The 9,561-nt window shown below is 42.7% G+C and overlaps 1 protein-coding gene across 1 annotated transcript in view; it reads right to left on the reverse strand.

Moving 5' to 3' along the window:
- The window catches only part of LOC147027864 (E3 ubiquitin-protein ligase MARCHF3-like), a 64,157-nt gene extending 63,773 nt beyond the window's left edge, over positions 1–384 (reverse strand). The window contains exon 1 of the mRNA XM_085877572.1: positions 163–384. The gene's annotated coding sequence lies outside the window, so the exon portion shown is untranslated. The remainder of the gene's footprint in view (positions 1–162) is intronic.
- Positions 385–9,561: the final 9,177 nt, after the last annotated feature.

The raw sequence follows: 9,561 nt of genomic DNA on the forward strand, positions 1-9,561 counted from the left end.
CGTGACATGAACAGTCAGCACACTCGGTGTTGCAAGACCCCTGGAGCGGACACAATGGTGGTCCACTTGGGGCAGGTAGGGGCCGCGCACTCCACGCTCCCACCCTTTCGCTCAAGCATCCTCAGCTTCCAGCCGCCCACACACCCGCCTGGCTCGGCTTACCCGAACGCTGCAACCTCGCTCGGCATTAAGCTCGGCCGGCCTCGCTCTCGCCACGTCCAGCAGTGCCACTCGCCCCCTGGTAATGGGATTCAGCGAGCCGGGGCTCGTCTCGACGCGTGCGCAAATCGGGGATGCTTCTTATTTTTAATATGCTTCGCTCTCCGATCTCTCCCACGGATGGAAATGCCCTGTGGAGCTAACTCGCTTCGTTCACATCCGAGATCCGCCTTCTCCCGGTTGCGTCAACAGCCCTCCCCACGCACTCACACTCATGAAAACGCATAAGGACACACTACCACCAAGGAGAGACACACAGGGACAGGGTGGCTAATTGTTTAGCAACATAAAGTGTAAATGATTATATTTCGGAATGATGTCTTGTCTTTGGTGTGTTTGTCAAACAGTTATTGAATTAAATAAAATGTTCAAGCAGAAATATGGATAGACATCTAATTAAGGAACAAAGGATTTTCGTCCTTTATTAAACAATAACAGATATCAGGAAGAAAATAAAATCTATCAAGTGGTCACTCCAGCATTGATGGGGAAATTCCTGATACAAGAGCACTGAGAAAACAAGCAATTCGTCATCTTATCAAGAGGTTTGATCAAACAGGTTCTGTGGATGATGTTCCGAGGTGTAGTAGGTCCAGAAAAGCAAGAACAACGAACAGACAGCGTGTCTCGAGCACATCCTCAACATCTTGCTGCTTTCCAAAATGTCCTCCAGGAGTCCGATAGGAAAGTATCCTCCAAGTAAGAAATTATATCAGTTTAAAAGTATTGAAGATATTTATAAGGACACCTTTAGTTATCCTACAAAATATCGACAATCCCAAAACTGTTAGAAGTTCACTTAATTAGGATTAAGACATCCTATAGGTACCATTCCAAAAGGGTCTTATGGGACTCCTCTTTGGTGATGCAGCCTCTCCACTCTCCTGGCTCTGTCTCTCCCAGGGTTTAGGGTTAGGTGCACACAATCTGCAGGTAACCTTCTTCTTGCTAAACTCAAAAAATCCATGCTCACTGCTTACCTCCACTCATTTGTTACTCTTTTTTTTCTCACCTGTGCAACCAACTTCTCCAGTCTGTTCAGTCCCATTTTCCCCTCCAGGGCTTCAAGACAGCTGTTCACCACTACCTCAGGTCATCTGTCCCCCATCCATCCTCATGATTACTTCTACACCCAGCTACCCCATTCCAAGTACTCCCTTTTTCCAAGTTATTGGGAAAATTATTGGGAAAGGTTATTGGGACCCCCACCACCCCTTTCCCCTCCCTTACCTCTTTTTGTTCATTAGGTGTCGATTGGTTTGTTCCTTTTCTGTTTCATCCCCACTTTCCCCCTTCCTCTTCTTCCTGTGTTTCATTCAGCTTGTGTGCAGATTGTTCACCCCCATGTGTCCTTCTCCCCATCCCCTTGATCTCTCACTCTCACTGCTACTCTGCAGTTGGTGTTTCCCCCTTTCCATTTTGTTCCATTCCATTCTGCTTTAGCTCTTCCAGGAGCCTCAATCAGGAACACAAAAAAACTCCAAAAATGTCTATCCTACAGAAGAACATCATCCTCTATTTTCTTTAGAATCATTTACTTCCTTCATGACATCTTATAGGATTCCAAGAGAACATTGTTGTAAGAGGAAGTTTTAATGACGAGCAAGCCTTGAAGCCTTGAAAATACTTGAAGCCTTGAAAATAAAATGATCAGGATAGATGCATCTACGTAGTTTTGTGAGTTTTTTTTTTTTAATACACCCGACAAAAGATTAAACTCTGTTAGGCCACATTCTGAGGATGGAGGATATGAAGCCACTTTCACCAAAGTTGTCTGTATTAACACACATAATTAGGTTTATTGGAGTGACACAAATACGGTTGTATGCCCCGGTTAGAATAGGTGTACCATATCCCTGTGTCGTAAGAGGCGACCAGGGTTGCGTCAGGAAGGGCATCCGGCGTAAAACCTGTGCCAAATCACTATGCGGAGCTGTGGAGACCCCTAACGGGAGCAGCCGAAAGAAGAAGACGAAGAAGGATTGACACAAATACACACCTTGTCTTTTGAGCAGGAACTGAACGTGCTGGGTAATGACTGTGAAGGGATCAGGTCATTGGCCATTCTTTGAGGATTTGGTCATTGGGTCATCATTTTTGGCGGTACATTTACATCATAAAACGAGAGAGTTCATAGAACACCTTGGCCCATGCAGTCTTGAGAAACAAGGACATGGGCAGAGTTTGCGAGCGGTAAATTTAATTGGTCATGATGATGTAAAATGGCATAATCTTTTTGCCCAAGTTCTATTAAATGGCAGGGTTTTAAAAGTGCCAAAAGGCGATTTGTGTTCTACAGTGTTCAAGTATATAATCCAATTCAGATAAAATAAACATTTTAAAGTTGTATAGAAAAAATATATACAAGCCGGTAGGCGGCGATGGGTCGCCGAGCATGGAAACTATAAGACATAGAGCAAAATGGATGTCATATAGCGGATAGGGAATCACCTTAAGATTATGCATATCAAATCTCATCCAGTTCCATCTACTGATAACTACTCGGTATCCATTTGAATGAAAAGTACCGAAAATGCGGTTTGAAATCGGAAATCCTCAAACTTCGAGGGGGTGCTGTGGGTGAACAAAGATCTAAATCGAAAATCCGGCTCGATCGATTGTGCACATTGTATTCCAGACGATTAGTGTGAATTTTCATGACCATCCGACCATAACCCTAGGAGGAGTAGCATTTGGCGCGAAGGCACCTCCAGCTCTCGCATATTATCGATTTTTGCACCAATTGACCTTTGACCCCTGACCTAAGCGAAATCGGTCAATATGTCCTGAGGCAAAGTTGTAGAACTCATTGAGTACCATGAACTTGCAAAGTTTCATTCGTATCGATGCACTCACCTGGTCGCTAGGGGGCCTTCAATTTTTGCCAATTTTCGCGTATACCCTAATTGTAGGGGGCGCTGCGGGTAAAGTATTCCATATATCACAAAAACCGGAATATATCTGATAGAGATGTAGACCTGTAGATCATTCGTGCCAAACTTCATAACCCTACGTGGGATAATGGCTTTCGGAATTGATTTCGCGTGAACGGTACCGATTTTGAAGGTTTTTCGGTTGTTGCTAGGGAACCAAAGCGTCCCTAGCAACCATCACAATTTCCAAAGCACTAGGTCATAAGATGTACCTACCACCAGAGTTTGGTCAAAATCCGCCCACGTTTACTACCAATTATGCTGATGACAAACGAACAAACATCCAAACAAACAGACAGAATTACTGACAATAAGGGTCACCTATTTTGGTGACCCAATATTTGGAAGTTTACCGCCATTGATGCAGCGTCTTTTACACCACCTTATTGAACACGTTACATTAGTTATTCGTGCCTGGTGTTTGTGTCTTTAATGATTTTTTTAAAAACAGTAAGTTTCCTGTTTAGAAGGATTTTCAATTTTGTTTGACTGCCAGACAGGCAGACAGCCGAAAATAATTATCTCACTCCTCTTTGCACGTGTGTGATTAAACCTGGTGCTAGCTTAGCGGTTAGTGTGGTGGCTTGGGATCCTAGGGTCCTGAGTTCAAGCCTCGTTCGCCACTGAATTAATACTAGGGGGTTGACTCAGCCTGTCATCCCTCCCAGGTTGCTTAAATGAGTACCAGTGGAGCAGCCAAAAGGCTGAGCACGAGGGGAAGGGGGTATTGACGGATTGATTAAATCTGGTATTGGTTTGGTGCAGGCATGATGGGCCGAATGGCCTCCTCCTGTACATCATTTCCTTGTATAATCCTTGTATGTGTGATCGGGTCAAATTCAGAGCCAAAGTACTGTTAAACTACAGGTTCGTGTTCCAATTCATGTTCAAAATATAACATTCATTTGAAATTAAGTTGTTCCTCAATCATAAACTGACATTTGTAGACACATGCAGACAAAGTGAATCAATCGCTTAACCCCACTTTTTGCATCACATGTGCAGGGTAATTATCTCTGCAGGTTGCAGGACATTGCGGTGCCACAACTTCAACAATGTCCATCCTTTGGGACAATGACCTGCCAGGAAGATGGAGTGCCACCATATTATGGTCCAGTCATGCGAGATTTCCCAAATTAAATATTCCTGCAATGGAGCGGCCATCGAGGCAACAGGTCCAACCAAAAAATGCTGACAAATGCGGCACAGGATCAACACTCCATCAGCAAGAGGGTGCACTCATTGATGCAAACACCCTGCCTGTGCAGCACCAGGATGATAGGTTATATAGTCAGGTTGGGAATCAAAACCAGACCCGACAGCTCAAGAGCGAGTATAATACCGCTGAGATGTCCTGTCAGCCCATTTGTTCTTGGTCGAGCAACTTTATTATCTCCACCACCGAAGGTGGATAGAGATTATGTTTTCCTTACTGTCTGTCCTACTGTCTGTCCTACTGTCTGTCTGGTTATCTGTCCCTCTGTCTGTTTGTCTGTGGGTGAGAAGGATATCTCAAAACGTTCTGGATGGATTGGTACGAAAATTGGTGGACAGGATGGGTGTGTGACACGGACAAATTGATTAGATTTTGGTGAAGATCTGGATCAGAATATGAGAATTTTTAAAGTGATTCTTCACCATTGAGAGATGGGGCCAAAAACGATAAATAGCAGGCTATTTCAAAAAGGTTTGGATGGATTCAGACGAAACTTGGTGGACATGTTGGGTGTGTTACGAGGACGAATTGGTTTGATTTTGGTGAAGATCTGGATGAGGATGAAATAACTTATTTTTTAAGTGATTCCTCAGCATTGAGAGATTGGTTCCAAAAATGATACATAGCACAGTATCTCAAATCGTTATGGACGGATTCTGACGAAACTGGGTGGATATGTTGGGTGTGTGACAAGGACAAGTTGTTTCGATTTTGGGTAGAACCAGATTTGGTGTAGAAAAACCAGATTCGGATCCACTCTATCAGTGGGATAGAACACGTAAAGTGTTCAGCTTGGCAGAGGTATTTGCTCTACTGAGAGCCCTTCTAGTTTGAAAAAAAAAATTCCAAGTTTTCCAAGCACCTCTCTCCAAGTTTGCAGTTTTGCCTTCGTGAGAGTTTGCGGCCGCATCCATCTTATCGACCCCATGTGTCATCCTCTTCCCCTTTTTATTCTCTCTTTCTGATGCGCCACTGAAGCAGCTTTCTGCTTCGGTTCCTATACTGGATGGTTTGCCATTGCCTTCCCAGCAGTAGTTAGGGCAAGAATTTTGAACTTGTTCAGTGTGTGGTGATAGCTCGTCTACACTTCACGAAAGACGCCGTGGAATCTTTAACGTCCACCAACTAATGCTGGCAGATAGGATGCCCAGTTTAACATCCATCCAAGGAGCGGCACATTGATGAACCACTCTGCTTGTGAAACATCACGATAATAGTCTATAGCTGGGCACCTGGGCTGAGATTCGAACGCAGGATAGACGGCTTAGAGGCAAGTGTGTACCTGTAGGCCATCCTGTCAGCCCCCTCTCTTCCTGCTGTTCATTTTGTTCTGCAACGTCCTGATCCGTTCTATGTTCTAGCTCCTCCACCAGCCTCAACTCCGTATAAAAAAAAGACTGATTATTTTTTGCAAAGTCATGCACATTATACAATCACTGTAATTATTTCATTCAAATTTAATGTCCTTCCTTATGAAAGTGAATGTTAAGTGAAATGTTGAATGATGTAACACTGAGTGTCGTCACTGTGATTGTTGTACTTTTTCCATGTACAGAGCAGTTTTGTTCTACGTAGAATGTTGAAGCAAATCTTCAATCCTCATACAGTTATTCATATTTTTTTAACTGATTCATTCTTAAGCAATATTCATATCGATATCCTGTGTTATAGAGAGTAGTTAATGCATTGGACGGTCTCTTTGAAAAAGTAGTGTCAGCAGAAATAGTACATAAGTTTAAACTTGAGTTACATGGGTATTTGTAAGCATTGGAGATTGAGGGTTACATGCATATTGGTAGGAATGGTTGGTAGCTGAGGTATGGATCAGATATTGTATACATACGTCATGGTTGTGATGTCTGTGAGAGGATCACTTCAAAAAGTGAATGTTTTTCCTAATCCAACAGCACTTAGTAACTAGATAATCTGTGATCACACAAGCGATCGCCAAGGGTAAGCTTCCCCTGGCGATCGCCCATGACTTACCCTTCGTCCACCAACGATGGCATATTTTGTTCAGACAGCCATATATGACCTTGACCTTCAACATTTAAGGATAGAGTATAAATTAAGAAAATGTGTCCCCATCTATAATCTATCCATGAAACTCATCATCATGAAAATTGGAGGAAAACTATTCAAGTTATGATCAACAAGTAAAAAAGATATAAAATGTCATAGCCCCTGTGGTTTTAGTAATTTTTCTGTACAGAGTTAAAGGGCAAGCCCATATTTATGTTCAAGTAAAATGTCTGCCAGTCTACCAGTTGGCCATCTTTGATCAGATCGCAACATAATGTGAAGAGCATGTGTAGGCCATCATTTACTGTGCTTGTGCCAAGTTTGAACAAAATCGGACGATGCACGTTTGAGAAGTGGTTGGGGACACATTTAAGTAACAAAATGGCCGCCAGTCGGCCATCTTGGATCTTATCTCAAAAAAAAATTCAAAATGATGTGCTCATGTAAGTCATCATTCCTTATCTGTGAGCCACGTTTGAACAACATCGATGGACGCACTTCTGAGAAATGCTTGAGGACGTGTTCAGCATTGGGGTTTTTTTTTTTTACAACTAAAATGGCTGCCAGTCAGCCATATTGGATAGGATCTCGAAATAAAATGGCGTGCATTTGTAACACGTTATTCCTTATCGGTGTGCCAAGGTTGAACAACATCGGTAAATGCATGTTTGAGTAATGGTTGAGGACATACTCAACATCAAGTTTTTTTTACAACCAAAATGGCCCACAGTCGGATATCTTGGATCTGATGTCAAAAAAGAATGAAGTACGTATGTAAGCCATCAATCATTATCTGTGTGCCAACTTTGAAAAACATCGGTAAATGCATGTCTGAGAAACGTTTGGGTTGAGGACGTGTTCACCATCGGGGTTTTTACAACTAAAATGGCCATCAGTTGGCCATCTTGGATCTCATCTTGAAAATAAATGATATGCTTATGTAAGCCATTATTCATTATCTGTGTGCCAAGTTTGACCAAGATCGGTAAATGCATGTCTGAGAAATGGTGGAGGACGGGTTCGATACTGGTTTTGTTTTGTTTTTACAACTAAAAGAGCCGCCAGTCCACCATTCAGCCATATTCGATCAGATCGCAAAATAAAGTGAGGTGCACATGTACCCCATCATGTACTGTGCCTGTGCAACGTTTGAACAAAATCCGACCATGCATATCTGAGAAATGGTTGGGGACACATTTACATAACAAAATTGCCGCCAGTCGGCTATCTTTGATGACATTGCGAAACAAAATGATATGCTTAAGTATACTATTATGTGTTGTCTTTGTGCCAAGTATGCATAAAATCGGTACTACATATCCGAGATATAGTTGCGGGTTGCACATATAGTTGCGGGTTGCACATATAGTTGCACACTATATGTTGGTTTTGTATGAAGATATAGTTGCGGGCACACGCATGCATGGACATGAAAATCGAGACCAAATCCATAAGCCCCCGTTTCGGACTAAATCCAACGGGGGCGAAAAAGGTGTTTTTTGTTAATTAGGTCATAATCTGAAAAATGTAGGTTGAGGACACCAATCAAATATCATGTGCATAACTTCAGTTGAGGTACACTATTATGCTGCAACAACATATTGGAAGGCTAAGTGATCTTTGAGATTCCGTATTGGCAATATTGAGCGATGACAAAAATACGGGGTTTTTTCAGACCGCCATTTGACCTTGATCTTTAACCTGGAGGGGTATGATGTATATGAAGCGTAAATACGCCTTGCTCGAAGCTATCTATGGAGGTCAATTTTGTTCTGATTGGACAAACCTTAAGAGAGTTCTGGTGAAAAATGTTCAAATGTCTATAATTGGGTCATGACCTTAAAAGTAGATGAAGGTCAAATAAAATTGTCAACCCCGCATAATTTGTATTTCAATTATCGATGCAAAATCTAATTCCGAAATTCCCAGCCGGCTCCAAGATACAGCTGAGAAATTTGGGAAATTGGAAGTGCAGGAAGAATTTTATTTTTTTTCTAAATTGTGGTTGAGTACTCCGAGGGGTCTTAGAAACTCTGTGGTACTGGTGCCATTAACATTTGGGGGCGCAAATTGCAGAAACAAACCCTATAACAGCTGTAAGCCTTCCCCTGTCATATACTAGTAGAGGGAGGCTTAATTACCCTCACCAGAGGAGAGAGAGAGTATTGCATTGGGGTCCTGTTTGTTTGTCTGTCCGCACATGTGATAACGTAGGCCACAAACACAACCTGGTGGTAGCTAGTATTACAGTACAGTATTATCCTTTTTCAAATATGTCTATAAAGCATGTACTGTTAATAATGTGAGTTTGCGTGTAAAGACCATCAGTGCATCTATAAAGTACGTTCTTTAACAGGAATGACCGCACTGTGGTCACAATCTGCGACAAAATCTGGTAACGGGCCAATTGGGAAATGCACATTTAAAGCACTCTTCAGAGATGAACAGCACGATTGGGAAATGCACATTTATCGCGCTATTAAAAAATTAACTCGACACCTCTCATCTATGTCAGCCTCCGCCACGGTTATATCAGAACGAGCTGATTTGTCACACGGGCACAGATTGTTTAACCCCAATACGGGGCCATTCAAAAATTACGTAACGCTATTTTTTTTAGAGGTGCAAACCATGTGTGGTGACGGGCCTAATTAAACCTTACTAATACTTTTTCTTCCACATATGATTCGATTTTTTGGGGTCCCTCGTCGTGAGTAACACTCGACCCAAACAAAGCCAATGGAAATCTGACACAACAAACCCGGGCAGTGCATAATCAGCAGCGGCCTTCAGGTCCGATGTCTTAGGCTCACCAGAAAGCCAAGATGGTGGCCATATGGCTTTGTTTGGGTGCTATGGTAGGTGGAGTCAAGTGACAAATGTGGGTGGGGTCCGGCCGCTGCCCAACCAATGGGTGCATATTTCCAAAATTGACCCCCCCCTCCCCTTCCACCAACAAGAACAACGGAGCTCTTGTTGACCTGCCACACACCGCAGGTAAAAATAAGTCTCCATCAGTAAAGTACGTGCATCTATAAAATACATACCATTGGAATGCGAATCGATATACGTATTCTAATGAACCGAAAAGGTTTGTGTGTCCGCTGTATGAACATAAAGCTGCATCATCTTCCCAGTACACACACATTACAAACACACCAGGCACCAGCA

The sequence above is a fragment of the Eptatretus burgeri genome, chromosome 4 (assembly GCF_056783735.1).
Source record: "Eptatretus burgeri isolate ZD-2024b chromosome 4, Ebu_testis_v1, whole genome shotgun sequence".
NCBI classification, from domain to species: domain Eukaryota; kingdom Metazoa; phylum Chordata; class Myxini; order Myxiniformes; family Myxinidae; genus Eptatretus; species Eptatretus burgeri.